At 40.8% G+C, this 26,559-nt stretch overlaps 1 pseudogene; it reads left to right on the top strand.

Moving 5' to 3' along the window:
* The first annotated feature begins 17,236 nt into the window (after positions 1 to 17,236).
* LOC138964229 (phospholipid-transporting ATPase ABCA3-like) overlaps positions 17,237 to 26,559 on the top strand; it is a 37,578-nt pseudogene continuing 28,255 nt past the window's right edge.

The following is a 26,559-nucleotide window of genomic DNA, read 5'->3' as shown; positions in this document are numbered from 1 at the left end:
CCCTTTTGTGCTTCGTATTATACAGTGACGTCAAAGACAGCCTTTTCTGCTGTTCATACATTCAGGGGTTATGGTTACACTAAACGACGTAGTTGTAGCCATACTGCCATCCAGATTTATTTTTTCCTTGCGAGCAGTCACAGGGTGTTTGTGCTGTCTGCCAACCGTCAGACGACCCCGCCCAAGTCTGTTAAGGGACCGTTTGACCGTTATAGAACGCGTCTTTTTGATTTTTTAGCACATTTGGAAACGGTTGATTTTTATCCCTACCATTGTTTCCAAACATTATATAGGAATGTTTTGTGAACAACGGATAATAGCCGCTACTCGCATGTGTAGCAAAAGTGAGCGTACATACTCACCCTGGTCGTACAGCCGTTGTCCGTTGCCCGTCTTCATCTGTCTGTACAAATCATTACCTTTGGATTTTTCTCGAACGCTATGAAGTGAAGAAACACCAAATGTTGCAAAATGTTGTATGACCCCAAGAGCTCAAAAAAGATACTTGAGAACCTTGACCTTACCTTAAGGTCAAGGTCACAGGGAGAATGAATGTGGTCTAAAAACTGCAAAATTTCACATTGTGCCAGTTTTCTGGAAAACAAATTAAAAACAGCGGGCTTAGTTTTGTATGGTATACAAGAAAAAGAAAGCCTTATCTTCTGATACCATTTTGGTTGACCTCGCTTCAATGTCAAGGTCACAGGAGTCCTTCAAAGTTGAATTGTATACATGTTTTGAAGTGACCTTGACCCTGAACTATGAAAAAAATCTTTCAAACTTCATAATTGTGTGGGGCACATGTTATATACTGATATTGAGCCACATTTAGTCACATATCATCAAGGTCAAGGTCACTTTTCCCCTTATGAAATGTGACTGAAACGGGCAATTGAATCACTAAAAGTGACAATGTCTCTTTGTAGAAAGTGCCAATAAGTATGTTTATGCTTCCTATGTCTTGAATTGATAGCCTTGTGATGTGTGACCTTTGATGATCTTGACCTTGGCCAAAGGTCATGTGTAATTTGGTAGGAAAAATCTGTAAACCAGTTCTAATAGTGTACAATGTCCTTGCCAGCTTCAGTTGTTAGACCTTCACCTTCAAGGTCACCTGAAGGTCAAGGTCACTTTAAGACAAAGGTCAAGCATGAGAGTCACATGGGCTTTGCTTTGTTAAGATTTTTTACCAAGACACATGGATTTCTTTACCCGGCTTGGTCACATTTTTCATAGGGGTCAATGTGACCTTGACCCTAACGATATGTGACCAGATGTGGCTCACTATGAAATTCTAACAAACGCCCCACTCAGTGTTTAAGTTTGTAAGAGATATCGTCCATAGTAAAGTTAAAGGGGCAAGCTCACATCAAAATATGTCTACAATTCAACTTTGAAGGGCTCCTCTGACCTTGACATTGAAGCGAGGTCAACCAAAATGGTATCAGAAGATAAGGCTTTCTTTTTCTTGTATACCATACAAAACTAAGCCCGCTGTTTTTAATTTGTTTTCCAGAAAACTGGCACAATGTGAAATTTTGCAGTTTTTAGACCACATTCATTCTCCCTGTGACCTTGACCTTAAGGTAAGGTCAAGGTTCTCAAGTATCTTTTTTGAGCTCTTGGGGTCATACAACATTTTGCAACATTTGGTGTTTCTTCACTTCATAGCGTTCGAGAAAAATCCAAAGGTAATGTTCAGTACAGACAGATAAAGACGGGCAACGGACAACGGCTGGACGACCAGGGTGAGTATGTACGCTCACTTTTGCTACACATGCGAGTAGCGGCTATTATCCGTTGTTCACAAAACATTCCTATATAATGTTTGGAAACAATGGTAGGGATAAAAATCAACCGTTTCCAACTGTGCCAAAAAATCAAAAAGACGCGTTCTATAACGGTCAAACGGTCCCTTAACAGACTTGGGCGGGGTCATCTAACGGTTGGCAGACAGCACAAACACCCTGTGACTGCTCGCAAGGAAAAAATAAATCTGGATGGCAGTATGGCTACAACTACGTCGTTTAGTGTAACCATAACCCCTGAATGTATGAACAGCAGAAAAGGCTGTCTTTGACGTCACTGTATAATAAGAAGCACAAAAGGGATTTTTTGGAACTTTCTCTTGGTTGGAGACAAACATGTCCGCAATGCATTCGTGCATCAAGCTATCCATGCAGTCGTTTATTGTTGATTCTTTAGCTCCTCTATGGCAGGGGGATTTTCACTTTGTTTTCCTTCAATTTCACTATGGGAGTTGTTCTTAACATACGTTTGTCAAGAAAATTTTGGCTGATTGTAAAACAGCTGTAATATACGGCAGTCCAGGTTGTCCTTCAACTGTAAAAATGAAATAATGCTCTTTAAAGTATCATTTACAACAGTGGTGGCTGTTTTCACAAGTATGCTACAAAAAACACGACAATACATAATACATAAGGAAAAGCCCTATGTTTGGTCAGTTGGTGAGATAGGTAAATGTTATTTTTGTGTGACAGTTCTGATGGTTTTCAAAGGGCTAATTCTTTGCTTTTCGACATATGCCCAACTGAAAACGCTTTAGCAACTCATGTGCACATGACAACCATCTAAATAGACTACATGTTCGCAGAAAACACAATACTGATTATAGAGGGAAAAATAACGGCTCTTTTTAAAATCACGTTTAGTAGTGAAGTACTTTTAGGATTGTTTGGAATATTTTACCAGCAGACACCCTTTCACTGCTGAGTGTCTTAGTATTGTAAGATGTGTGATTTGAATTTTGGTTTAAAGGTGCCTTTGGTTTGAACACCCCTACCCCTACGAGGCAGAAATACAAAGAAATAGAAGGAAATTGAGCCTATTTGGAACCAGACTTTAGTATGTTCCACGGTGCGAATGACATTGCGTCAGCTTGTTCATTTATCTTTAGTATTTTCTTCAACTTTAACTTTTAGGACCATGTATGAGGTTGTGGCAAGCTAAATACACAACAGGACGACGTCTCGGAAAAATAGTAAGGATTATATAGGGAAAAACAACAGTGTCAGTTAATGTCCGTTTTGAAGGTGTTAGTGGTTGGGGATTTTGAAAAGCATCAGACATCAGGCAGATACAATCCTTTCTGCGTGTTCTGGTGCAGAAAGAGTTTTCAGTTTATACATTGGGGTGACCAGTAGATACCGTTTTACAACCATAGCCCCAAACGACATTTACAGAGCCCAAAGAAGGATTAGGGTCAATTTCAAAGCCACTTTTCCATATGAAGCGCCAACTTTATATGAAAATGTGTTTAATAAACATCAAAGGACTGAGGTTGAACTTTCTGATAAGGGACATTTTAAACCTAGTCATTGTCACTTCAACGTTCCCTTCACTAAAGTGGCTAAGATGCCTGGACTATTGTGGTCACTCCAAAAACATGTGCAAGAGGTCACCACTCTAAAGCCATCTAAACTGAATCAATCGGCTTGAAGGTATTTGTTTTATAAACCCTGGCGGGTCACCAACGAGAACACAGGCTCGCAGCCGGCGAATTTCTGATTGTATTCATGAATTTATGACTTGCGTTCAAACCAATGAACTTCCAGAGCTAAAATTCGGTATATATATGAATGAATAATACATAGAGATTACACAACGTCATCGAGTGAGGGACCGAAAAATATTGAAACTCGAGGATGATTTTTTTTGTGGTATCAACCGAGACCGTAGGAGGAGGTTGATACCACACAAAAAAACCATCCGAGAGTTTCAATATTTTTTGGTCCCTCACAAGATGACGTTTGTGTAATTTGTGTATACAATGATCAATCTCTATACCTTCCTGTCACTTGTGTATACAATGATCAATCTCTATACCTTCCTGTCACTGGAAGCAGCAACACTTGAAAGCATAAGTTCCCTTGACAAACGTCATTTATGATTGGCGTCATCTATGAATGACGTCACTGTCTAGACAAGACAAGTGCCGGTATCGGCAAACTTGTCGCGGCAAAGGGCTATGACCCGTGCCTTGATACCTTGAGATCATAGGAGATCCACAGCAGTGCCGATACCAGGTTTCTTTAGCTTCACTTTAAAATGATATCAGAACGATAGTTATTCACTTGAAAGTGAACACAGGAGAGTTGTATACATGATTAAACTGCCGTTCTTTAAAGTACTTTTTGACGTAGATGTTTTTCTTAATTACGTCTCAAACTGACAATTTGCACTGAATGCGCAACAAACTGGAAAGAAAACTAACCTAAAACACGTGGAGGACTCCCAAACTAAAGAAAATGGGTAGAGTTAAGTTTAAATGAATACGTACGCTTTGCCTCGAGCACTTAGTTTAGACAAATAAGGACTGTGAAAGACGCTAGATCTGATTTTGGGGGAAAACTCATCTTGGATTTAGGGTCGCAATGGCACGCAGCCGGGGACCTGGCGTTTGCCTAGTGCAGCCGTTCCAACGGCGTGGTTTTTGTGGGGGTGAAATGTGATAATTTTACTTCGCAGTGAACTCACGCACGGCGGCGTAAAAACAACAACACAAAGGAGACAAAGGCGGCGCCCTTGGACACGTCACAACATCGCTTTAATTTCCTTGTCGTGTTTGAATCCGGATGTCTCTCTGGTCCCATGTATTATGGACAACAAAACAGGACATTTTGATTAACAAAAAAAGGAGGTAGAGGCGTGAAATTGTATGGTTGCCAACACAAGCGCACTAAATCGAATCGGGTAAAACTATTTTTTATCAACGGTGAACGCATGAAAAGAAGACTGATTAATGCATTTTTTCCCACTATGCCTGAGAAAATAGAGTACGTTACGACACACCTTCGCAAAACAATTGTTCTGACTGTAAGATTATACCCAGTGCCGGGCGTGATATTGCAGTCATCAATCTACACACACTATTGTTCACAGTGCCGGGCGTGATCTTGCAGTCATCACTCTACACACACTATTGTTCACAGTGCCGGGCGTGATCTTGCAGTCATCAATCTACACACACTGTTGTTCACAGTGTCACGAGCTAATCCCACAAGTTCATAAATCGTGCCTCTGTTCAGTGCAAGGTATTTCCCACATCCGTTTTGCATTTTGCAAACTGTCCAAAACTAAAACAGTCCGAGATTGAAAGCTCTAGTTTGAAGTTCTTCCTTCATCAACAAACGGTGGCCTGACATCAAAACATTTAACAGGAGCGGCCAAGTTCAAGACGCCATCTTGAATGACAGTCTGGTAAGAAAGAGCATCTGCAATTTCTTTTTATGTGAAAATGCAGTGCAGGCTTACCAGCTCCATCCGTTATCAGATCAAACAGCCAGTTTCTATATTAACTACTCATTGGCTGCAAATCGTGACCAGGTTTGTACACCAAAAACAACTCAGTCGGTGTGTGCTTCAATAGGCTAATCAGTTCGTGGACCCAATACACCGGATTTTGTTACATTATAGTTCGTGCCCTGCAGCGAATTGTATGGGAACAAAATAAGGCGTAATCAGTTTCTAACTGTTGGCTATTAATTGTGACAAGATTTTCTCATTCTGCACCAGAACCTGTATGCCACAGCCAGTAATTACTTCAGTAAACAAGTCGTTGACGTACGTTGTATGTCTTTTTTTCTAATGCAAGTTCTCTTTAGCCATTTCGTTCCCAGCATGGGTGTGGCCCGGGTATCAAACAGCAGCGTTTCGGTCAGACATTTTTGTATTTTCAAGGACATTTTTTCAGTTCAAAAATGGGCTCAATAAATAAATGTCATCAATAAGTGTGTATGACGTACGTAACTGGTCATAGCGTCAAACAATCGCATTCTTCAGGGAAGGTGAGGTCTTGGACCTGTGACGTCATACCCAAACAATGTTCGAAACAATTATCTCCGGGGGGGCAGTTGTTGCGGGGCAATTGTCCAAGGGGCAATTAGCCTGCTACCGCTGATTACACCTAAACACGCATACGCCTGGGCAGCGGGACTCTTGTTGCTCCTAGCTGTCCACTGGAAGGAAGCGACCCGAGTTTTCCAGCATTGGCATAATAAAGTCAATAAAATGAAATAGTGTCCATTTCTCGTAAGAGGCACTAACACGTACGGGGATCTTGAGGTGGCACGCACAGAGGTACTGAGGGCAGACCGAGGCAACAGACCGGGCGTTCCCGACGTGGTGCTGGTCCTGACTGACATGACGGAAAGTCCTGGCACCCCGACAAGACCGCTGCGGCAAGCCGAGATGCTCCGAGATGAGCTCGGGCTGACGTACAATAGACACGAGACTTACGACCTGATCACAGCCATAATTATGTACAATACACCGCGACTATTTCCTGGCTTGGGATACAATACATTCCAGCACCACTAAACAATTATTATGCTCACCCAATTTCTCTCTCTCTCTCTCTCTCTCTCTCTCTCTCTCTCTCTCTCTCTCTCTCTCTCTCTCTCTCTCTCTCTCTCTCTCTCTGTCTTTGTCTGCCCTCACCCCCTTTCTTTCTCTCAGGTGAGTGCAGCCAGCGTCAGTACTAGTACTCTGACTCAGTCGCAGGGTGGATCTAGATAATCATCCCTATCTACCAGTTCCCTTCCTTTTCACAGCCTTTCTGATGTTTGGATAGGCTTTGGTTTATGGCAAACTGTTTGCCAGAGAGATGGATATGCAAGGATGAGACGTGTGTGTGTGTGTGTGTGTGTGTGTGTGTGTCAGTGTGTGTGTGCGTGTGCGTGTGTATGTGTGTGCGTGCGTGCGTGCGTGCGTGCGTGTGTGTGTTTGTGTGTGTGTGTGTGTGTGTGTGTGTGTGTGTGTGTGTGTGTGTGTGTGTACAGTACTGGGCGAAAGAAACGCAACCCATTAGCGCCCTCTGTTGCAAGTGATTTTTTGTCATTTTGAAATTTTCGTAAAACATGAACCAGATAAGGTACATAAAAAAGGAAGACAGATTCGTGGAGGATATTTTACTGGCTGTGCGATTAGTGCATATTATTTAATCGTGTTCTTGTGAAGCGAGTCGTGATTGCAGGCGAACATGTCATTTCGACAGGCTACAAAATTCGTAAAAATGCATACTTTTCAACCAGGTAAAGACAGTTGTGGAGGAAATTCATCTCTTAACATGATCATTTAAATTGAATTATTCACCAAAGCGTAACATAATTACACATAATTACACAAATGAACATAAATCCCTTAGACGGTGTTAAAAAGGGTTGTTTGTGAAAAGCTCCTACAGGCGAACATGTCACTTCGGCACGCTACAACATTCGTAAAAATAAATAAACAGACAAACGAACAAACAAAGTCCCAGATGTGCAGGTCCACTTCGCAGTGCAGAAATAGACGCCCACTGTCACTTTGAAGATCGTTGTCCCAAACTGCGATAATGTAACGCTTTGGCGAATAATTCTAATGAAATGATCATGTTGAGAAATGAATTTCCTCCACATTTGTCTTTACTTGGTTGAAAAATATGCATTTGTACGAATGTTGTAGCGTGCCGAAGTGACATGTTCGCCTGAAGGAGCTTTTCACAAACAACCCTTTTTAACACCGTCTAAGTGATTTATGTTAATTTGTGTAATTATGTTACGCTTTGGCGAATAATTTAATTTAAATGATCATGTTAAGAGATGAATTTCCTCCACAACTGTCTTTACCTGGTTGAAAAGTATGCATTTTTACGAATTTTGTAGCCTGTCGAAATGACATGTTCGCCTGCAATCACGACTCGCTTTTACCCCTACCCTGTATAACACAGTTAATGAAAAGGTAAAACAAGAACACGATTAAATAATATGCACTATCCTCCACGAATCTGTCTTCCTTTTTTTATGCACTTTATCTGGTTCATATTTTACGACAATTTGATAATGACGAAACATCACTTGCAACAATCGGCGCGAATAAGTTGTATGTAGGTGTTTGTGTGCGTGCGTTTGCGTGTGTGTGTGTGTGTGTGTTTGTGTGTGTGTGTGTGTGTGTGTGTGTGTGTGTGTGTGTGTGTGTGTGTGTGTGTGTGTGTGTGTATCGGTGTGTATTTGCGTGTATGAGTGTGTGTATATGTTTGTGTGTGAGAGAGAGAGAGAGAGAGAGAGAGAGAGAGAGAGAGAGAGAGAGAGAGAGAGAGAGAGAGAGAGAGAGAGAGAGAGAGAGAGAGAGAGAGAGAGAGAGAGAGAGAGAGAGACGCAGACGCAGACAATTTATTCAATAGGTCATAGCCCCTTATGAAGGAGTGTGAACAAATGGTTAACGTTGCAAATAATTTAACTCATCAGGTGCAAAAAAGGTACAACATAATAATCGCACAACACTACAGATTAAAACATACATTACACGGTATTTAACTAAGAGGTTACAACATCTCTTAATTTAAAGGCTTTATACAAATACAGGGATACATTTCTAACAACAGTTTCTTGAGGTGAAGCCAGGAGCAAGCTGAGTCTAAAAGTAGAATGTAATGGTGACTGAAGAATCAATTTTTTTTTGTTTCACTTTTTTTTGATCTGTCGAAGGATCTATGATCCGAAACGTCATGTTTGTTTTTTGTTTTCAGTAAAGAATCAACTCATCACCGATATCTTTTCTTATTTTGAGTCTAAAAGTGTTTGGGTTTTTATAATATTTAAATGGGATAAACTTTTCTCTTAATCTGTTTAAGTATGGACAACACAAAACAAAATGGACTTCATCTTCTTGCTTTACTTTACATAGGGGACACATCAACTGATCGGCATTATGCTGTTTATATCGGTTAGCATGCACATTTATTTCTGAAATACCGAATCGAGACCTAGTCATAATAAACTTTAGATGTCTATCCACATTCAACAAAAGGTAGGGTTTAATGTCATGTACAGTACAAAATGTCCGATAAACAGCAAATCTATCACTATTTTGTATATGATAATCCCACTCTTGCCTTCTGCAATCGACCAACCTTTCCCTAAAAACACGCAAAAACTCTTTTTCATTAACAACGCCCTGATTCAACCACACAAAACCAAAACCGTACTCATACAATTTACAACGGACACTTGAGGCCCAGTTCTTTTTACCACTCTCATCCATTTTATACAACATATTATATGATTTACGAGGAAGTCTGTGCGCCTCCATCTTTAACAATTTCATCCAGTAGCTAACGCATCTTAAAATAGAATTCAAATATATCGGATATCTGTTTGTCTCGCCATATACCAGGTCATTAGGTGTTCGCATACGAACTCCTAAGAACTTCTTCAATGCAAATAAATAGACTTTTTCACACTGCAGAGCAGCTTTATCCAGTCCCCATATCTCAGCACCATACTGTACTATTGGTTGTACTTGGGAATCAAACAACTTCAAAAAAACATTCAAACTATTATTATTAAGCACAGATAATCTTTGTATAATACACATCACAACATTGTTGGCCCGGCTTGAGAGATCGCTACAGGCAGCAGTGAAACTGAGTCGAGTTGAAAACAATATTCCTAAATATTTATACACGTTTACAACAGGTAAAATATCAACCCCATAATATGTCCATCTTTCCCTTGCACTCAAATATCTACCTTTCCTAAACACAATAATGTTACTTTTACTCATGTTTACCTTTAAATGAAGAGAGGACACTGCCCTGCGTAAATTATTTAACTGAGTTTGTAGACCCACAACAGTCTCTGATAACAACAATAAATCATCAGCAAACAAAAGAATAAACAATTCCAAATAATCATCAGTAAATGTGGCACCATGTCTTCCATTCTCAATTATCTCAAGTGCTAACTCATTAATAAAGAGACAAAATAAAGCTGGGCTACATACATCGCCCTGTTTAACACCAAATGTACAATTAATATAATCTGTAAACTCCACATCTCACTTTTGTTTTTACATTATCATACATACTCTTCACACACCTAAAGAGTTTCCCTTTTATACCATTTTTAACAGAATTGGCCAGAGCAAAGCTCTGTTGATGGAATCAAACGCCTTCTCAAAATCTATAAAGGCAACATACAGCTTACGATTCAAAGGCCAACAGTGTAAACATATGATCAATAGTGGAATGATTCTTTTTTTTTTAAACCAGCTTGATATTTACCCGTACTGTTATTACATTCAATCCATTCTTGCAACCTGTTATTAATCACAGTACTATAGACCTTGCTACTAACATTACACACCGAAATTCCACGATAATTATTTGGATCATTCACATCGCCTTTCTTAAACAAAGGGATAACAATGGACTCTGTCCAACTTTCTGGAAATACACCCTTGGAAAACAAAAAATTAAACAAGTGTACCAAAAAGTCAATCCCTGGAGAAAAAACTGTTTTCAAAGTTCTCCTATTATTCCATCAGGCCCAGCAGACTTTTGAGGTTTTAACTTTCTCATTGCAATCAACACTTCTTCTTTTAAAATAGGACGATTCAAAATACCTTCATCGTCTTCATATTCAATTTCTTCAGCCTCAATTACATCTTTTTCCAATAATACTTTGAAATGCTGAAACCAGGTATCAACTGGTATGTATGTTGTTCTTTATTTGTTTTCGTTTTGAGGATAATTTATGCATTATATTCCACAATTATTCTTGTTGATCATTAACATATTCAATAAGTTTTTGTAATGTCAAATCATTATACAATCTTTTCTTTCTTTCTAACATGTTTTTATATTCCCGTCTGGCTAAACAGGAAACATTGCGAGCGTGAATGTCTTCAGGCTGATTACATCTGCTTAACAACCTCCACACATTTTTTCGGGTTATTCTACACTCTTGATCGAACCAATCATCCGATTGATTATTTGACTTCAAATACATTCTTTTCTTCATGCAGTCAGCACTTTCCTTAACACAAGTGTTAAATAATTCCAAAGCTCCATTCATATCAGATTCAATCATATTTTGGGCAGACTCTAACCTTGCACACATATCATCTGCACACATCAAATTCACATACGTTTCTGCCTTCTTGATATCCCAAACATACTTCTCAATAAAGCAGTCTGCATTCTCACGCATATCATGATAAACATTATCACATGGGAACGTAACATGAAATTCAACTGGCATATAATCTGACTCAATCCGGCCAGCCACCAACAGTTCGCTCGAAGACAGAGTAATTGCAAATAAATCATAAGACAGCAAAAAATAATCATTAACACTACTCCCCCTCTCTGACATGTAGGTAAAACAGCCCTGCAATCTCCATTACACACACCATTAAGAATACACAGTCCAAGTGCAGTGCATATAATTTAAAAAATATTTACCATAACTATTCAATGTCCGATCTTGTGATTTTCGATTCCCGCAAACTGACTGACTTTTGTGCAATAAATCAAAAACATCATGATCTTGTAATACAGGCTGGGACCTATTGGCTGTTCTGCTATTCAGGTCACCCGACAACACGACATAAACATCCCCTTCTGCCAACAAACACTGTCAAACATTCTTCTAGTAGAGAAACACCATTATCCAGATCAAAACACGAGTAATACGGCGAGCCCTCGGGCGGAACATAAGCACACACATACAAAATATCCTTAGAAATTCCAAAGAGGCTTTTATCTTCTTCTTCTTCTTCTGCGTTCGTGGGCTGAAACTCCCACGTACACTCGTGTTTTTTGCACGAGTGGAATTTTACGTGTATGACCGTTTTTTACCCCGCCATTTAGGCAGGCATACGCCGCTTTCGGAGGAAGCATGCTGGGTATTTTCGTGTTTATATAACCCACCGAACTCTGACATGGATTACAGGATCTGTTTCGTGCGCACTTGGTCTTGTGCTTACGTGTACACACGGGGGTGTTCGGACACCGAGGAGAGTCTGCACACAAAGTTGACTCTGAGAAATAAATCTCTCGCCGAACGTGGGGACGAACTCACGCTGACAGCGGCCAACTGGATACAAATCCAGCGCGCTACCGACTGAGCTACATCCCCGCCCAGGCTTTTATCAAGGACAAAAACAATGAAGTTAGAACATTCAACATCAAGTTTACGCACAAAGGGAGCAAACTCATTTCTTATTAGGCACAATACACCGCCTGACCTTCGGCCCTGCTTGGTAAACTTCACTGCTGGTTTAACAAAAAGTGAATAACCATCAAAAACATTGACGTGAATTCATCCATAAACGTTTCTACAAGGCAAACAAAATCGAAACTCCCTGCATAATTTACAAATTCTGTGTCAGTTAATTTGGAGTACAAGCCGTTAACATTCCACTGTAAAAAAAAGAAAAGGGCTTATTCACAATTCGAGTGACTTTACAGCTACTAACATTGGCGTGCTCGAATTTATCTTTTTCATTCACAACACGCATTTCTAGGTTTGCTATCAGATTAGGATTCCTATCTGACCCCTGACCCACTGTGTCACTCACACTCGCACTGCTTTCACAGTCACATTTTACCGACATCCTGCTCACCGCGTTGTCCAAAACTACAGATAACACCGGTGTCTTTCTTTTTTCGTCCACTCTCAAAATTTCCTTCTCGGACACAATACTGTCACTAGAAATAACTGATTTGGGTCTCTCCCCAACATTGGAGCGGCCGAATTCCTATCTCATTTCAATAACCGTGTTCTTTTGTAAGTCAAATGTGAACTTCTTCCCTTCGATATACAGATGGTCAAAAGTGAGAGTAGCTTTCTTCTGCTCATCTCTGGCTTGCTTCAGACGAGGCACAAGATTACGCCTGATCTCTCTGACCCGACGAGAAAAGTCATCTCCAATGGAAATCTGACTCCCATGCAGTTTCCGCTTTGCTCTCAAAATCTGCAACTTGTCGACCTTGTAGGAAGCACAGCGGGCAATCAAAGGGGAGTCGGCCTTACCGTTAAGACGATGGACCCTGTCAAACACTATGTCACCTGCCATCTCCAGCTTGTCAGTGATAAGGTCCTGCAGAATACCTTCACAGTCTTCGCTTGTTTCACCCTCATTCCTCTCTAGGCCGTAGAGAATGAAGTTGTTGCGATTTGATCGATTCTCTAGGTCGTCAGCTTTCCTCTCCATCTCAGAGAGTCGTTCCTCCGTTTTGGAATTAACGGCGCGCAGTTCGTCGTTATCCTGGCGTAGCTCACGAACCTCCTCCCTCTACGTCGGAACTGGTGAGTATAACGCTTTTGTGAAAACAAGAGAGGGGGAGGGGGTGGAGAGAGAGGGGGAGGGAGAGAGAGGGAATGCGAGAGATGGGGGAGAGCGAGAGAAACTGAGAGAGAGAGAGAGAGAGAGAGAGAGAGAGAGAGAGAGAGAGAGAGAGAGAGATTTGTCCTTCGCTGGGGGCATGCAGTGCCTTGGCATTGCACGTCTACTTAAATGTTATATTAATCACGCCCATACTGGAAGGTGTAACCGTAAATCCATAAACTCGCGTATTGATCCCTTTCTTTATAATGTTCTTCTTTGTTCTCGTGCAGTTGGCTTTCCAGAAGATAAAGTCGAGCTGTTTTCAATTACCAATGGAAGGGGTTAAAAGTTCAAGTGGGAGTTAAAAAGTTGAAAACTTCAGATGAGAAGATTATCCCCGAGTACGCTAGTGCAAGGGTCCAGCAGACTTTAATTGTCTGTCTGTGTGTCTGTGTGTGTGTCTCGACTTAACAGCTTATTGCTGGGAAACTACTGGGCGCAGTTCGTTCAAAAGTTGATACACTAACTTGATAATAGGTCCGATTGATCGTATTAAAACTTCATAATGTTAACTGGGACCTAAATGTGAAATAAACCACAAAAAAACGACTTGGCGGTGGGAGGAATTCGCGGTGCAACAGCCAGCCAGGCAGTCTGATAGAACGGTGCAAGGTCTCGGCAAACCAAGACTATGCCATACTCGTAGCAAAGCCGCCGAATGGTACCGTAAACCAAGAATAGTGACGTAGGAAAATAGAATGTCGTCTTTTGATTTGGAACGTGACGTGTTTTAGAATGGAGATGTGGTAGTGTGTGTGTGTGTGTGTGTGTGTGTGTGTGTGTGTGTGTGTGAGTGTGTGTGTGTGTGTGTGTGTGTGTGTGTGTCTCTGTGTGTGTGTGTGTGTGTGTGTGAGAGAGAGAGGGAGAGAGAGAAGGAGTGAGGGAGAGAGAGTGTGTGTGTGTGTGTGTGAATGTCTGAAGAGTATTCGGGTCCAGCGCGAGCGTTTTTTATTCATCCGAGGTTTTAGAAGTGTAACGCGACAAGGGGCTATGGAACAAGAAGGGGGAGTGGTGATAATGACAGGATATTCATAATGGATTGACATAATGGCCGTTCGTTCGTTTGTTCATTTGTTTGTTTGACACGGCCGTCCTGGGGTGCGTTGCCTAGAGCGGACGCCCTGTTCGCGAAGAGAGAAAAAGTTTTCATGTTGTAGGCACCGCTATGTTCGCGGCGAACTGTTTTCAATTCTACCCTCTCTACCTACTTTCAACTAAATGGACTCGTCTCTTCGCTGACGGCCGAGTCAATTCATGCATAGTGGGGGCGATCGTGCGAACAACGCTATTTAATTGAGACAGCCCTCACAACCCACACTGACCAAAGTAGACGAGTCCAATCGCTGACAGCTCAGCTGCAGTCCATGAGTACATGTTTGGGGTGATGCTATGCATTGGCCCTCAGGTAATCTGTGTGTGTGTGTGTGTGTGTGTGTGTGTGTGTGTGTGTGTGTGTGTGTGTGTGTGTGTGTGTGTGTGTGTGTGTGCCACGGTGTGTGTATTTGAGTTTCGTACCCCACGTGGAGAAGCAGGGCCTTTCCTTTTTTTTTTTGGTGGTCAGATTTGACAGTTGGATTTCTTGTCGATTCCGTGAAAACGTGTTGTGGTCTTCTTGTCAGTCAATCAAGGTTGATTAAAGGTGAAGGTTTAGGAGTAAATAGCCCGTGTGCGCGCTCTCTCTCTCTCTCTCTCTCTCTCTCTCTCTGCTCTCTCTCTCTCGCTCTCTCTCTCTCTCGTACCGAGCGCTTGCAAACGTTCGCGAGCGTTCGCGAGCGCCACAACAAAACTATGCGTTGCCTAGAAAACGTTTGCAAACGTTCTGTGGCGTTCTGCCTAGGCAACGCACCCCTTGTCACGATTTGCAGCCAATCAATAGTTACAAACTGGCTGTTGAATCTGATAACGGACGGAGCGGGTTTCTACGCCTTCACTGCATTTCCACATACAAAAGAAAACTGCAGAGGCTTTTTCTGACCAGACTGACTTCAAGATGGCGTCTTGAACTCGGATGTTGAATGTTTTGATGTCAGGCCACCGTTTGTAGATAAAGGAAGAATTTCAAGCTAGAGCTTACAATCTCGGACTGTTTTAGTTTTGGACAGGTTGCAAAACAGATGTGGGAAATACCTTGCACTGAACAGAGGCACAATTTATGAGCTTGTGGAATACGCTCGCGACACTGTGTACAAAAGTGTGTGTAGATTGTTGACTGCAAGATCACGCCCAGCACTGGGTATAATCTTACTTTCAGAACAATTGTTTTGTGAAAGTGTGTCGTAATTAACTTACTCTATTTTCTCAGGCAGAGTGGAATAAAATGCATTAATCTGTCTTCTTCACAGGCGTTTACCGTTCGTACAATGTCGGGTTGAAACTCAACAAGGAAATGGAAGCGGTTTTGTGAAGTTTCCGTCGGCGCCTCTTGTTTCTTTATTGTTGTAGTTTTTGTGAGAGTGAAATGTGATCACTTTTCCTCGCAGTGAACTCACGCACCAGATTGACTCAATCAATTAAAAAAAAAAAGTTTTTCCTTTGTCAGAGTAGTCATTGAAATATCCTTAAGTAAAACCAGTAATCAATACATCAGTTTAGACGAATCTACATTGTTCAGAAGCAGTTATTGGAATATCAGTGTAGATCTCGAGTTACCCCCACTCTTTATATACATAGGATGTAATGAACGCATACAGAAGCAGTTGTAAATACTTTAGTCTCGACTAACCCACTCTATATTGAAGATGTCATGAATGAATCAGTCTCGACTAACCCACTCTATGTTGAAGATTTCATGAATGAATCAGTCTCGACTAACCCACCCCTTGTTGAATATTAAGATGTCACTTGTGGATGTCATGAATACATCAGTCTCGACTAACACACGTTTACAGAAGCAGTTGTTAATACTTCCGCCTTAACTAACCGACTCTATGTTGATGATTGCATGAATGTATCAGTCTCGGCTAAATAACTCTGCACAGTACGCAGTTGTAAATACTTCAGATTCGACTAACCCGCTCTATGTTGAAGATTTAATGAACACATCAGTCTCGATTAAACAATTATTTACAGAAGCAGTTGTTTAATAAGTAAATGTCGACTAATCCACTTGACGTTGAACATGTCATGAAATCACCAGTCTCGACTAACCAATTCTATACAGAAGCAGTTGTAAAACACGCAAGTCTCGGCTAACCCTTTCTTATGTTACTATGTCATGAACTCGACTAAGCAACTTTATACCGAAACAGTTGTTAATACTTCAATCTCGACTAACCTACTCTGTGTTGAAGATAATAGAGAGATTAAGTGCACAGTGGTAGTGGTAGTGGTTAACTTAAAGATAATCTATGAATTATACGCGTTCCGCTTACGATAACGAAACCGACAACGCGTCTTGGCCTATGCGTTTAGATGGGAGGGAAAACAACTGTTGCAATAATTCGAAAGAGTATCGTCCCATGTCTGGACTCTTCAGCTGGAAAAAGAAGAAAAGTCTTACACGGAGCAGACGAAAACAAGAACAAAAAACCCCGATTATTGCAAAGTTGTTTGTAATAAATCGTAATGTTTCTTTGATACATTTGAACCACTCAAGTTTTGAATAGGTGCATTCAGAACACTCAACGTGTACAGAATCTTCAGAAAGTTGAATGCCTTGGAAGATGTTTGCGTGCATCTGTCTCTGTCGGCAGATTCACTCTGTCCGATCCGTTTCTTTTCCTGAGAATTTCATGCATCAAACCTGGAATAAATCACACATGAAACTGACATTTGCAGCATTAAGTTGTTCAAGAGCATACTAGTTATACAGAATTGTGTGAATAAACAAGCGTTCGCTGAGTTATCACATACAATTCAGGGCTCGTTATTTCTGTCGAATCAACCTCAGTTCGTTAGCAGATCAAAGGAAGCAGACGTAAACTCCGACCCCTAACCTTTGAACCAAAAACCGCTGACGTCACCACAGAAAAAAGTAACGATAACCACAACCACTAACACTACCACTGTACACTTATCATCTCTATTTAAACTCATCAGGCTCTACTAACCAAGTGTGTTCAATCAGCAATACACTGATCAGTCTCGTCGCACCTCCATTAGTAACACAATGGCTGCCTTTTTCGGACAAGTGAAACTTTTACTGTGGAAAAACCTTTTGCTCCAGCGGCGAAAGAAATGCGTGTCTGTGTTCGAAATCTTCTTTCCGGTGTTTTTCGCCGTGAATTTCATGTTCATCCGAATTCTGGCCAAACCAGAATTCCACGACGACCCGGTGTACTACCCACCAGACGATATTTTTGAGATGCACAATGGGTTCACAGCGCCAACAAATAATTATACAGTGGATTTGATGACATGTGAGCTAGGTTTTGCCCCCAACCATTCCAGTCTCTTCGTTGTTATGACTAAAGTGGCCAGCCGTATACACCCGAATGACACAGCTTGTGCCAACATGACACCAGGTAATATATACTTTATTTTGTTATTAGTTAGTCATTTGTTTTTCCTTTTTTAATTTTTAATTTCATTTATTTCCACATTTGGTCAAGTTTTAACTAAATGTTTTAACATAGACGGGGAATCGAGACGAGGGTCATGGTGGGTGTGTGTGTGTGTGTGTGTGTGTGTGTGTGTGTGTGTGTGTGTGCGTGCGTGCGTGCGTGCGTGCGTGCGTGCGTGCGTGCGTGCGTGTGTGTGTGTAACGCAAATCCGAGAAAGCTACTGGACTGATCTCCATGAAACATCACATGAGAGTTCCTGGGTATGGATATCCCCGAACGTTTTTTTCATTTGTTCGATAGATGTCTTTGATGACGTCGTATCCGGCGTTTTGTGAAAGTTTGTTGTCAAGCAATCTTCGACTAAGTCCGGACTACGGGATTGCATTTCAGCTTGGAAGTATACAAATCAAGTAATTAGTTTGCTCATTAAAGTTGTCATTAAAATCGAATTTTCAGGAGCAGATTTTCAGTCGCGTGAAACGATATAAAAACATATAGTCAAGCTTACGGCATCAAAGTAACAAATTAACACTAAAAACAGTCATCGCCGAGATTATATTAAGATATTCTCGACTAACCACACCTAAAGACCGAGACGGGTCACGCTCGTCTGCGCGCAGCGTGCGAACGCAGTACTTACTCAACCTATTTTCTGTAATTCTGAGCACATTTTTAGAGGAAACATAACATATGTACATATTTTTGAATTCAGGAGAAATTGAGAAATACGAAATTTTAAAGCACTTGGCGTTATTTTTTCGGTGAATGTATCCGAGGTTGTTTTTCTTAACTATAGAAATAAGTTAAAGGAAATTCAAAAACTTCTGAATTCATGGACCAGAAGGAACCTGACACCTTTTGGTAAAATAACAGTCCTAAAAACCTTGGCTATTTCCAAATTGACACATTTGTTTACTAATTTACCTGATCCAGACGAACAGTTTATGATGGAGTTAAATAATATTTTTTTCAAATTTCTTTGGGATGGAAAAAGAGATAAAATTAAAAGAACTACGGTCACCCAACCCTATGAAGATGGAGGATTAAAGATGATTGACGTGAAAAGTTTTCTGTCATCTCTAAAAATTGTTTGGTTAAAAAGAGTTGATGGTCTTACTGGATTAATATCAAGATTATTGTTTAAAGCATGTCCATCTGTTACAACAATTAATATGAGAGGAGAGGAATTTGCAAATGTTTTGATGCAGAGAATGGAAAACCCGTTTTGGACCAATGTTTTTAAACATTATAAGAAACTACATGGAAAATGTGACCCTATAACCTTTAACGATTTTGTATCAGAATGTTTACATTATAATGTTAATATTCGGAGAGATAAAAAGACAGTGTACATTCAAAATTGGATCGACAATGGAATAGCTCAGATTGGTCATATTTTGGGACAAAATGGATACTTATCCTATAATGCGTTTAAAATCAAATATCCAAATGTGCGAGGCGATTTTGTATTGTATCAAGGTGTAATCCAGGCTGTTAAGAAATATCAGAGAAAAATCGGCTTAGAATTTGATAAACATTTTATTATGACAGAGCCCATTGTGTGGAAATGTATTTGTAAAGGTAAGACACAACTTATTTACAAAAAACTGATTGAACATGCTACGGTCCCAAAATGTATCGAAAAATGGTCTGAATCTTTAGACTGTTTGTTAGATAAGAAGGCTATTTTTCAACATGTTTTTAAAACAACAAAAGACACTTGTCTGAGATGGTTCCAGTACCGATTATTGTACAGAATTTTGTCCACAGAAAGGTTTCTATTTTTGCGAAAAATTGTGGATACGTCATTGTGTACATTTTGTGGTAGAAATAAAGAAACCCTTTTACATATGTTTTGGGAGTGTGATAAAGTGCACACTTTTTGTATAGAATTTGTAAATTGGCTAAAGGCGAACTGCACCCATTGCGACAATTTAAAACTGTCTAAAGAACTGGTTCTTCTTGGAGTGGCGAACAATGTAGTCACCGATAAAGCTTTTGATGTGTTATTAATCTGTGCCAAACACCATGTATATATTTCCAAAATGAACAAAAAGACCCCTCATTTTCAGACATTTAGTAGAAACTTTAAGCAAAGATTTATTTGTGAAAAGTATAACGCAGTTGTGAATAATACAGTAGATAAATTCTACAAGGATTGGCGCCTGTATATGCACGTTTTGATGTAACCCTTAGGTTTTTTCGTTCTTGAAACCTTTTGATAATGCGACCACCAAACCACTGAACATCCCCCCCTCCCCTTTCCACCCTCCCACCCCATGTATGTTGTAAATGTCCAAGTGTGCTTTTCTGTTATATGATTCTGTCCTTTCGGTTAGGTGATGTCCTGTAATGTACAGCATATACATGTAAAAAAAAAAAAAAAACTGTACAAAAAGAGAATAAAAAAATAAAATAAAAATAAATTGAGAAATACGATTCAATCATTTTTAAATCTGTTAGTGAAAACTCCATTTTAATGACAACTTTAATGAGCAAACTAATTAACTAATTTGTACTCTGCCAAGCTGAAATTCAATCCCATAATCTGGACTTCGTCGACAATTGCTTGTCCAACATTTTAATCAAATTGGTTGAAAAATGAGGGCGTGACAGTGCTGCCTCAACTTTCACAAAAAGCCGGATATGACGACATCAAACAAATCTTATTGAAAATTGGGGATATCATACACAGGAACTCTAATGTGAAATTTCATGAAGATCGGTCCAGAAGTTTTCTCTGAATCGCTCTATACACACGCACACACGCACGCACTCACACACACGCACACATACACACACACACACACACACACACGCACGTCCACACACACATACACACACACACACACGCACGTACACACACACAGACACACACACACACGCACACACACACACACACACGTCTTTACACGCACGCACACACACATGTACGCACGCACGCCAGCACGCACGCACGCTCACATACACAAGTACGCACGCACGCCAGCACGCACACACACGCACACACACACGCAGAGAGAGAGAGAGAGAGAGCGAGCGAGAGAGAAAGAAGAGAGAGAGACACACGTACCTAAAGTGTGGATGGTTACCTAAGAGGCGGCACTGGGTGTAGTGCCTTTCTAGTGCACTTGCACTACAACAGCACTGGGTGCAGTACTCGCTCCGGCATCGAAGAATTTTGCACTAAAAAATGCACAAAATTTGACCTATTTCGTCGCCTATAGGGGACGGAAAGAATGTCATTTTGAACATTGTTATGACATTCTTTCCGTCAAAAAAGTCAATTTAACGGTGTTAAATGAAGCGAGCATCCACACAATTAGGTTGCCATCCAGAGTTTAGGTTGCCATCCACGTGTGGATAGTTGCCTTATGGTGATTTAGGCAACCAAACCTGTGGAAACATGGGTACACCCACCCACACACTCACACACACACACACACACACACACACACATACACACTCACAAACACACATGCACACACACATAAGCACACTAACACGCTTGCACGCACACACACACGCACGTACGTACGCAAACACGCACGCATACACACACACTCACACACACACTCACACACACACACACACATACACCACCAATCCTCGTCTGGATTCCCCGTCTATGTTAAAACATTAAGTCAAAACTTGAAAAAATGTAAAGATGATTGTAATGTATTTCTCATCTTCTCCTGAATTCAAAAATATATAGATATGCCATGTTTACTCTACAAATGTGCTCAGAATGAAAGAAAATAGGTTGAGTAAGTACTACGGTCTCATGGTTCGTGGAGACGAGCGTGAACCGTCTCGGTCTTCAGGTAAGGTTAGCCGAGACTATTTAATTTTAGTCTCGGCGATGACTGGTTTGTGGTGTTGATCTTTTTGATACCGACTGACTAAGTGTTTTTATATCGCTTCACGCGACTTGATTTTTTTCTGTGATCGCCGTCATACGATTTACAATTACCATGTGAAGACAACATTGCATTCTAATGTATGCCGTCCAAACACAGGAGAAGGGTCACTGACTGCATATTGATACACACAAACGCAGTGGTAATGAGGGGTTAATAATTGAGACACACAAAATCATTAGAATGTCTTTGTTGTTGTTGTTGTGTTGTTGTTGTCCTTGTCCTAGCTAGTAACAAACAAGCAACTTTCCACCAAAAAACAACTGAACATACAGGGCAAGCGCGATTAAGTGTAAATCTTTGTGATAAGGCCGTCAATATTATAATTATTATAATGTTACAAGGGCATTCATTCCCATACCGTTTGCAACAAGCAGCTTGGTCTTAGATAACGATAGACCAGACGAGATCGCAAAATTGAATCAGCCTGAGAGACGAATTCTGATAATAACTTCGTCGTGTCTGTATGGGATGTGGGAGAGTGACCTTTTCTTGGAAAACCTCGTACAAATATTTGAGTGGCCAATCACTAGCGAGGGGTCTGTCGGTAACACGTGGAAACACCCCTCGCTCGTGATTGGCCTATCCAATGATTATTTGCACGAGGTTTTGCACAACCCATACAAACCCGACGGAATGATTTCCGAAAATCGTCTATAAAGGGTCAAAAATCAATCAATTAAACCTCAATTGGGCATTTCAGGTACAGCTGAACTAAAACCATTCGCAACCGAGGCGGACCTCACGGCGTACTACAAGATCAACTCGGAGAAAATGAAGATGGCGGTAGTGTTCAGAGGAAGCAACCACAGTCGGGCGGCCTTGAGCCCCGACCTTCACCTTGTCATCCGTCAGAACAGCGAGTACAACGATCAATGGAACACACGGGACATTCTGCCCTACTTTCAGATGGGGCCAAGGTCCCAGTTAGATCCTGGTGAGAAGTGGGTTTTTTTCGGGGGGGGGGGGGGTGTTCAGTCAAGGATGACAGTGTTGCAGTTTGCTCCTCAGTTGGAGGTGAATAGTCGAATCCTGAAAATAATGATGTCGGGTTTGTATGGATTGTGAACGAGTGAACAGCCTTGCTTCTAGTGAGTCCAGCAATGCCCACGTGTTTCCTGTCCACGAAACTGACAAAGGGAACAAACTTGCATCGGGCTCGAATAGCACTACCTGGTGAAGAGACGATAAACAATACTAACCCACCAACCAATCCTTTCCACGTGTTTCAGACACAACCTCTCGCTATAGTGACTGGCCTATAATGTAAATATGTAAGTCACAGTGGAAATGAGAATCCAGTGAGATTCCGAATCGCACTAGTGGAGATTGGAATTCCAGTTTGCACTAGGGCAAACTAGAATTCTCATCTCCACTGGATATTTGCTTGTGAAGATTGGAAATTCAGTTTGCCCTAGTGCAAACGGGAATCCAGTTTCAGTGGAGATGGGAATTCCAGTTTTCACTAGGGGAAATATGAATTGGGAATTGGGGGAAATAATGTGAATGTGTTCAAAGGTTTATAATTGTTGTTAAAACCATTTCATCTTGAGTCACTCATGACGTTAAGGTTTACTCATTATATATATGGGCGAAAATTTTACATTAGATATCTTTCATATTCAGTGGAAAACAAGTTTTGAGAGACAAAATCAAGAAAAAGAAAAGCCAAATAAAGAATTCCAGGTGGGCGCCCAATATATATCTTATGCGTTCACTTATCTCATTCTATTCATCATGTCCACGCAGATTACAGTCAAGTGGTCAAGCTCCAGATGCTGGTGGGCAGCGCTGTGGTGGAGGAATGGAGCGGTCAGAACGTGAGCGTGAGGTGGCAGACCAACCGTATGCCATATCCCCCTTACCTGTTCGACGGCATGGTGCAGGTGTTGATGACGATGATCCCGGCCTTCATTATGCTGTCCTTCATGCTGCCCGTCATCCAATACACCAAGGGCATCGTGTACGAGAAGGAGAGAAAACTCAAGGTAAATTAGACGATGTTCAAAGTTTGTTATTAATTTCATTCACGTTAATTCCCCCGAAATCGGCGTATGCTGCCTGATTGGCGGGGTAAAAACGGTCATACACGTACAAATCCACTTCTGCAAAAACATGAGAGATCGTGGGAGTTTCAGCCCTTGAACGAATAATAATAATAATAATGATAAGAAGAAGAATTTACTTGAATCATTATCCCAGTGTTGGGAATTAAGCTAACAGCAACAGGAGTCGCGCTCTATACCCAGGTGTGTGCGTGCTTAGGGGTAATCATACACCTGCACTTATGGCAGAATGACCGAGGTCTTTTAAGTGCCACAGCAGTGACACGGGGGTGGGACATGGATACTATCTGAGTCTGCACATAAAGTTGAACCGTGTCCGTCCCGGCCCGGATTCGAACCCGAGACCCTAGGTTCACAAGTCCATTGCTCTACCAACTGTGCTGTGTTGTGTTGTAGTGTAGTGTAGTGTAGTGTAGTGTAGTGTAGTGTAGTGTAGTGTAGTGTAGTGTAGTGTAGTGTAGTGTAGTGTAGTGTAGTGTTGTTAGATTAGTGAAGTATACTAGTATAGAATAGTGTAGTGTAGTGTAGTGTAGTGTAGTTCATGCTCATTTTGCAACAGTGCGTCAAACAAGAATGAGAGTGCCCTATTTCTGTGCATTAGTACTGAAGCGCATGCAAAACAAAACAAGTCGCGTAAGGCGAAAATACAATATTTAGTCAAGTAGCTGCCATTTTTCAGCAAGACCGTATACTCGTAGCATCGTCAGTCCACCGCTCATGGCAAAGGCAGTGAAACTGACAAGAAGAGCGGGGTAGTAGTTGCGCTAAGAAGGATAGCACGCTTTTCTGTACCTCTCTTTGTTTTAACTTTCTGAGCGTGTTTTTAATCCAAACATATCATATCTATATGTTTTTTGAATCAGGAACCGACAAGGAATAAGATGAAAGTGTTTTTAAATTGATTTGGACAATTTAATTTTGATAATAATTTTTATATATTTAATTTTCAGAACTTGTTTTTAATCCGAATATAACATATTTATATGTTTTTGGAATCAGCAAATGATGGAGAATACGATAAACGTAAATTTGGATCGTTTTATAAATTTTTATTTTTTTTTACAATTTTCAGATTTTTAATGACCAAAGTCATTAATTAATTTTTAAGCCACCAAGCTGAAATGCAATACCGAACCCCGGGCTTCGTCGAAGATTACTTGACCAAAATTTCAACCAATTTGGTTGAAAAATGAGGGCGTTACAGTGCCGCCTCAACTTTCACGAAAAGCCGGATATGACGTCATCAAAGACATTTATAAAAAAAATGAAAAAAACGTATGGGGATTTCATACCCAGAAACTCTCATGTCAAATTTCATAAAGATCGGTCCAGTAGTTTAGTCTGAATCGCTCTACACACACACACACACACACACGCACACACGCACGCACGCACACACACACGCACATACACCACGACCCTCGTTTCGATTCCCCCTCGATGTTAAAATATTTAGTCAAAACTTGACTAAATATAAAAACCTAAAAAATTACTGCAACGAGCAATATTCCACAATAACTGGAAAACAAGTCGCGTAAGGCGAAAATACAACATTTAGTCAAGTAGCTGTCGAACTCACAGAATGAAACTGAACGCAATGCAATTTTTCAGTAAGACCGTATACTCGTAGCATCGTCAGTCCACCGCTCATGCTCATGGCAAAGGCAGTGAAATTGACAAGAAGAGCGGTTTAGTAGTTGCGCTGAGAAGGATTGCACGCTTTTCTGTACCTTTCTTCGTTTTAACTTTCTGAGCGTGTTTTTAATCCAAACATATCATATCTATATGTTTTTGGAATCAGGAACCGACAAGGAATAAGATGAAAGTGTTTTTAAATTGATTTCGACAATTTAATTTTGATAATAATTTTTATATTTTTATTTTTCAGAGCTTGTTTTTAATCCAAATATAACATATTTATATGTTTTTGGAATCAGAAAATGATGGAAAATAAGATAAACGTAAATTTGGATCGTTTTATAAAAAAAATATTTTTTTTTACAATTTTCAGATTTTTAATGACCAAAGTCATTAATTAATTTTTAAGCCACCAAGCTGAAATGCAATACCGAAGTCCGGGCTTCGTCGAACATTACTTGACCAAAATTTCAACCAATTTGGGCGGGGATATAGCTCAGTTGGTAGCGCGCTGGATTTGTATTCAGTTGGCCGCTGTCAGCGTGAGTTCGATCCCAGGTTCGGCGGAAATTTATTTCACAGAGTCAACTTTGTGTGCAGACTCTCTTCGGTGTCCGAACCCTCCCCCCGTGTACACTACATTGGGTGTGCACGTTAAAGATCCCACGATTGACAAAAGGGTCTTTCCTGGCAAAAATTGCTTAGGCACAGTTAATAATTGTCTACCTATACCCGTGTGACTTGGAATAATAGGCCGTGAAAGGTAAATATGCGCCGAAATGGCTGCAATCTACTGGCCGTATAAAATTTCATCTCACACGGCATCACTGCAGAGCGCCTAGAACTGTACCCACGGAATATGCGCGATATAAGCCTCATTGATTGATTGATTGAAAAATGAGAGCGTGACAGTGCCGCCTCAACTTTCACAAAAAGCCGGATATGACGTCATCAAAGACATTTATCAAAAAAATGGAAAAAAAAGTCCGGGGATATCATACCCAGGAACTCTCATGTCAAATTTCATAAGGATCGGTCCAGTAGTTTGGTCTGAATCGCTCTACACGCACGCACACACGCACGCACACACACACACACACACACACACATACACCCACACACACACACATACACACACGCGCGCGCGCACATACACCACGACCCTCGTCTCGATTCTCCCCTCTACGTTAAAACATTTAGTCAAAACTTGACTAAATGTAAAAAAGAAGTTTGAACAAAAAAGTTTGTGAGATGAACGAT

Source organism: Littorina saxatilis, linkage group LG4 (assembly GCF_037325665.1).
Source record: "Littorina saxatilis isolate snail1 linkage group LG4, US_GU_Lsax_2.0, whole genome shotgun sequence".
Classification (NCBI taxonomy): domain Eukaryota; kingdom Metazoa; phylum Mollusca; class Gastropoda; order Littorinimorpha; family Littorinidae; genus Littorina; species Littorina saxatilis.
This window is presented reverse-complemented; position numbering and strand designations above follow the sequence as displayed.